Source organism: Euwallacea fornicatus, unplaced genomic scaffold (assembly GCF_040115645.1).
Source record: "Euwallacea fornicatus isolate EFF26 unplaced genomic scaffold, ASM4011564v1 scaffold_69, whole genome shotgun sequence".
NCBI classification, from domain to species: domain Eukaryota; kingdom Metazoa; phylum Arthropoda; class Insecta; order Coleoptera; family Curculionidae; genus Euwallacea; species Euwallacea fornicatus.
Genome location: NW_027096037.1, coordinates 213142 through 219832, shown reverse-complemented (window position 1 = coordinate 219832; position 6691 = coordinate 213142).

Sequence of the window (6691 nt, the reverse complement as noted above, 5' to 3'; positions counted from 1 at the left end):
TTTCAGTATTTGAAAAGTCATAAAAGTTGTGTGTTCGAGTACACAAAGTACTATTTTTCTTGGAAATTCAACCAGATGCAAATTTGATGTGTTGTGAATCTTAAAGGCCTCGTAGTGCTGATTAATTTGACACTTTGTTTAAGGAATTTGGTCCTCATTTTCCGTAGTTATCGAGTTTCAGTATTTGAAAAGCCCCAAAAGTTGTGTGTTCGAGTACACAAAGTACTATTTTTCTTGGAAATTCAACTAGATGCAAATTTGATGTGTTGTGAATCTTAAAGGCCTCGTAGTGCTGATTAATTTGACACTTTGTTTAAGGAATTTGGTCCTCATTTTCCGTAGTTATCGAGTTTCAGTATTTGAAAAGTCATAAAAGTTGTGTGTTCGAGTACACAAAGTACTATTTTTCTTGGAAATTCAACCAGATGCAAATTTGATGTGTTGTGAATCTTAAAGGCCTCGTAGTGCTGATTAATTTGACACATTGTTTAAGGAATTTGGTACTAATTGTCCGTAGTTATCGAGTTTCAGAGTTTGAAAAGTCAAAAAGTTATGGGTTCGAGTACTCAAAGTACTATTTTTCTTGGAAACTCAACTAGATGCAAAGATGATGAGTTGTGAATCTTAAAGGCCTCGTATAGCTGATTAATTTGACACATTGTTTAAGGAATTTGGTACTAATTGTCCGTAGTTATCGAGTTTCAGTAATTGAAAAGCCCCAAAAGTTGTGTGTTCGAGTACACAAAGTACTATTTTTCTTGGAAATTCAACTAGATGCAAAGATGATGTGTTGTGAATCTTAAAGGCCTCGTAGTGCTGATTAATTTGACACTTTGTTTAAGGAATTTGGTTCTCATTTTCCGTAGTTATCGAGTTTCAGTATTTGAAAAGTCATAAAAGTTGTGTGTTCGAGTACACAAAGTACTATTTTTCTTGGAAATTCAACCAGATGCAAATTTGATGTGTTGTGAATCTTAAAGGCCTCGTAGTGCTGATTAATTTGACACTTTGTTTAAGGAATTTGGTCCTCATTTTCCGTAGTTATCGAGTTTCAGTATTTGAAAAGTCATAAAAGTTGTGTGTTCGAGTACACAAAGTACTATTTTTCTTGGAAATTCAACTAGATGCAAAGATGATGTGTTGTGAATCTTAAAGGCCTCGTAGTGCTGATTAATTTGACACATTGTTTAAGGAATTTGGTACTAATTGTCCGTAGTTATCGAGTTTCAGAGTTTGAAAAGTCAAAAAGTTATGGGTTCGAGTACTCAAAGTACTATTTTTCTTGGAAACTCAACTAGATGCAAAGATGATGAGTTGTGAATCTTAAAGGCCTCGTATAGCTGATTAATTTGACACATTGTTTAAGGAATTTGGTACTAATTGTCCGTAGTTATCGAGTTTCAGTAATTGAAAAGCCCCAAAAGTTGTGTGTTCGAGTACACAAAGTACTATTTTTCTTGGAAATTCAACTAGATGCAAATTTGATGTGTTGTGAATCTTAAAGGCCTCGTAGTGCTGATTAATTTGACACTTTGTTTAAGGAATTTCGTACTCATTTTCCGTAGTTATCGAGTTTCAGTATTTGAAAAGTCCTAAAAGTTGTGTGTTCGAGTACACAAAGTACTAATTTTCTTGGAAATTCAACTAGATGCAAAGTTGATGTGTTGTGAATCTTAAAGGCCTCGTAGTGCTGATTAATTTGACACTTTGTTTAAGGAATTTGGTCCTCATTTTCCGTAGTTATCGAGTTTCAGTATTTGAAAAGTCCCAAAAGTTGTGTGTTCGAGTACACAAAGTACTATTTTTCTTGGAAATTCATCAAGATGCAAAGATGATGTGTTGTGACATTTTAAAGGCCTCGAAGAGCTGATTAATTTGACACTTTGTTTAAGGAATTTGATACTCATTTTCCGTAGTTATCGAGTTTCAGAGTTTGAAAAGTCATAAAAGTTGTGTGTTCGAGTACACAAAGTACTAATTTTCTTGGAAATTCAACTAGATGCAAAGTTGATGTGTTGTGAATCTTAAAGGCCTCGTAGTGCTGATTAATTTGACACTTTGTTTAAGGAATTTGGTACTCATTTTCCGTAGTTATCGAGTTTCAGAGTTTGAAAAGTCATAAAAGTTGTGTGTTTGAGTACACAAAGTACTATTTTTCTTGGAAATTCAACCAGATGCAAATTTGATGTGTTGTGAATCTTAAAGGCCTCGTAGTGCTGATTAATTTGACACATTGTTTAAGGAATTTGGTACTAATTGTCCGTAGTTATCGAGTTTCAGAGTTTGAAAAGTCAAAAAGTTATGGGTTCGAGTACTCAAAGTACTATTTTTCTTGGAAACTCAACTAGATGCAAAGATGATGAGTTGTGAATCTTAAAGGCCTCGTATAGCTGATTAATTTGACACATTGTTTAAGGAATTTGGTACTAATTGTCCGTAGTTATCGAGTTTCAGTAATTGAAAAGCCCCAAAAGTTGTGTGTTCGAGTACACAAAGTACTATTTTTCTTGGAAATTCAACTAGATGCAAAGATGATGTGTTGTGAATCTTAAAGGCCTCGTAGTGCTGATTAATTTGACACTTTGTTTAAGGAATTTGGTTCTCATTTTCCGTAGTTATCGAGTTTCAGTATTTGAAAAGTCATAAAAGTTGTGTGTTCGAGTACACAAAGTACTATTTTTCTTGGAAATTCAACCAGATGCAAATTTGATGTGTTGTGAATCTTAAAGGCCTCGTAGTGCTGATTAATTTGACACTTTGTTTAAGGAATTTGGTCCTCATTTTCCGTAGTTATCGAGTTTCAGTATTTGAAAAGTCATAAAAGTTGTGTGTTCGAGTACACAAAGTACTATTTTTCTTGGAAATTCAACTAGATGCAAAGATGATGTGTTGTGAATCTTAAAGGCCTCGTAGTGCTGATTAATTTGACACATTGTTTAAGGAATTTGGTACTAATTGTCCGTAGTTATCGAGTTTCAGAGTTTGAAAAGTCAAAAAGTTATGGGTTCGAGTACTCAAAGTACTATTTTTCTTGGAAACTCAACTAGATGCAAAGATGATGAGTTGTGAATCTTAAAGGCCTCGTATAGCTGATTAATTTGACACATTGTTTAAGGAATTTGGTACTAATTGTCCGTAGTTATCGAGTTTCAGTAATTGAAAAGCCCCAAAAGTTGTGTGTTCGAGTACACAAAGTACTATTTTTCTTGGAAATTCAACTAGATGCAAATTTGATGTGTTGTGAATCTTAAAGGCCTCGTAGTGCTGATTAATTTGACACTTTGTTTAAGGAATTTCGTACTCATTTTCCGTAGTTATCGAGTTTCAGTATTTGAAAAGTCCTAAAAGTTGTGTGTTCGAGTACACAAAGTACTAATTTTCTTGGAAATTCAACTAGATGCAAAGTTGATGTGTTGTGAATCTTAAAGGCCTCGTAGTGCTGATTAATTTGACACTTTGTTTAAGGAATTTGGTCCTCATTTTCCGTAGTTATCGAGTTTCAGTATTTGAAAAGTCCCAAAAGTTGTGTGTTCGAGTACACAAAGTACTATTTTTCTTGGAAATTCATCAAGATGCAAAGATGATGTGTTGTGACATTTTAAAGGCCTCGAAGAGCTGATTAATTTGACACTTTGTTTAAGGAATTTGATACTCATTTTCCGTAGTTATCGAGTTTCAGAGTTTGAAAAGTCATAAAAGTTGTGTGTTCGAGTACACAAAGTACTAATTTTCTTGGAAATTCAACTAGATGCAAAGTTGATGTGTTGTGAATCTTAAAGGCCTCGTAGTGCTGATTAATTTGACACTTTGTTTAAGGAATTTGGTACTCATTTTCCGTAGTTATCGAGTTTCAGAGTTTGAAAAGTCATAAAAGTTGTGTGTTTGAGTACACAAAGTACTAATTTTCTTGGAAATTCAACTAGATGCAAAGTTGATGTATTGTGAATCTTAAAGGCCTCGTAGTGCTGATTAATTAGACACTTTGTTTAAGGAATTTGGTCCTCATTTTCCGTAGTTATCGAGTTTCAGTATTTGAAAAGTCCCAGAAGTTGTGTGTTCGAGTACACAAAGTACTATTTTTCTTGGAAATTCAACTAGATGCAAAGATGATGTGTTGTGAATCTTAAAGGCCTCGAAGAGCTGATTAATTTGACACTTTGTTTAAGGAATTTGATACTCATTTTCCGTAGTTATCGAGTTTCAGTATTTGAAAAGTCCCAAAAGTTGTGTGTTCGAGTACACAAAGTACTATTTTTCTTGGAAATTCAACTAGATGCAAAGATGATGTGTTGTGAATCTTAAAGGCCTCGAAGAGCTGATTAATTTGACACTTTGTTTAAGGAATTTGATACTCATTTTCCGTAGTTATCGAGTTTCAGTATTTGAAAAGTCCCAAAAGTTGTGTGTTCGAGTACACAAAGTACTATTTTTCTTGGAAATTCAACTAGATGCAAAGATGATGTGTTGTGAATCTTAAAGGCCTCGTAGTGCTGATTAATTTGACACTTTGTTTAAGGAATTTGGTCCTCATTTTCCGTAGTTATCGAGTTTCAGTATTTGAAAAGTCATAAAAGTTGTGTGTTCGAGTACACAAAGTACTATTTTTCTTGGAAATTCAACCAGATGCAAATTTGATGTGTTGTGAATCTTAAAGGCCTCGTAGTGCTGATTAATTTGACACATTGTTTAAGGAATTTGGTACTAATTGTCCGTAGTTATCGAGTTTCAGAGTTTGAAAAGTCAAAAAGTTATGGGTTCGAGTACTCAAAGTACTATTTTTCTTGGAAACTCAACTAGATGCAAAGATGATGAGTTGTGAATCTTAAAGGCCTCGTATAGCTGATTAATTTGACACATTGTTTAAGGAATTTGGTACTAATTGTCCGTAGTTATCGAGTTTCAGTAATTGAAAAGCCCCAAAAGTTGTGTGTTCGAGTACACAAAGTACTATTTTTCTTGGAAATTCAACTAGATGCAAAGATGATGTGTTGTGAATCTTAAAGGCCTCGTAGTGCTGATTAATTTGACACTTTGTTTAAGGAATTTGGTTCTCATTTTCCGTAGTTATCGAGTTTCAGTATTTGAAAAGTCATAAAAGTTGTGTGTTCGAGTACACAAAGTACTATTTTTCTTGGAAATTCAACCAGATGCAAATTTGATGTGTTGTGAATCTTAAAGGCCTCGTAGTGCTGATTAATTTGACACTTTGTTTAAGGAATTTGGTCCTCATTTTCCGTAGTTATCGAGTTTCAGTATTTGAAAAGTCATAAAAGTTGTGTGTTCGAGTACACAAAGTACTATTTTTCTTGGAAATTCAACTAGATGCAAAGATGATGTGTTGTGAATCTTAAAGGCCTCGTAGTGCTGATTAATTTGACACATTGTTTAAGGAATTTGGTACTAATTGTCCGTAGTTATCGAGTTTCAGAGTTTGAAAAGTCAAAAAGTTATGGGTTCGAGTACTCAAAGTACTATTTTTCTTGGAAACTCAACTAGATGCAAAGATGATGAGTTGTGAATCTTAAAGGCCTCGTATAGCTGATTAATTTGACACATTGTTTAAGGAATTTGGTACTAATTGTCCGTAGTTATCGAGTTTCAGTATTTGAAAAGTCCCAAAAGTTGTGTGTTCGAGTACACAAAGTACTATTTTTCTTGGAAATTCATCAAGATGCAAAGATGATGTGTTGTGACATTTTAAAGGCCTCGAAGAGCTGATTAATTTGACACTTTGTTTAAGGAATTTGATACTCATTTTCCGTAGTTATCGAGTTTCAGAGTTTGAAAAGTCATAAAAGTTGTGTGTTCGAGTACACAAAGTACTAATTTTCTTGGAAATTCAACTAGATGCAAAGTTGATGTGTTGTGAATCTTAAAGGCCTCGTAGTGCTGATTAATTTGACACTTTGTTTAAGGAATTTGGTACTCATTTTCCGTAGTTATCGAGTTTCAGAGTTTGAAAAGTCATAAAAGTTGTGTGTTTGAGTACACAAAGTACTAATTTTCTTGGAAATTCAACTAGATGCAAAGTTGATGTATTGTGAATCTTAAAGGCCTCGTAGTGCTGATTAATTAGACACTTTGTTTAAGGAATTTGGTCCTCATTTTCCGTAGTTATCGAGTTTCAGTATTTGAAAAGTCCCAGAAGTTGTGTGTTCGAGTACACAAAGTACTATTTTTCTTGGAAATTCAACTAGATGCAAAGATGATGTGTTGTGAATCTTAAAGGCCTCGAAGAGCTGATTAATTTGACACTTTGTTTAAGGAATTTGATACTCATTTTCCGTAGTTATCGAGTTTCAGTATTTGAAAAGTCCCAAAAGTTGTGTGTTCGAGTACACAAAGTACTATTTTTCTTGGAAATTCAACTAGATGCAAAGATGATGTGTTGTGAATCTTAAAGGCCTCGAAGAGCTGATTAATTTGACACTTTGTTTAAGGAATTTGATACTCATTTTCCGTAGTTATCGAGTTTCAGTATTTGAAAAGTCCCAAAAGTTGTGTGTTCGAGTACACAAAGTACTATTTTTCTTGGAAATTCAACTAGATGCAAAGATGATGTGTTGTGAATCTTAAAGGCCTCGTAGTGCTGATTAATTTGACACTTTGTTTAAGGAATTTGGTCCTCATTTTCCGTAGTTATCGAGTTTCAGTATTTGAAAAGTCATAAAAGTTGTGTGTTCGAGTACAC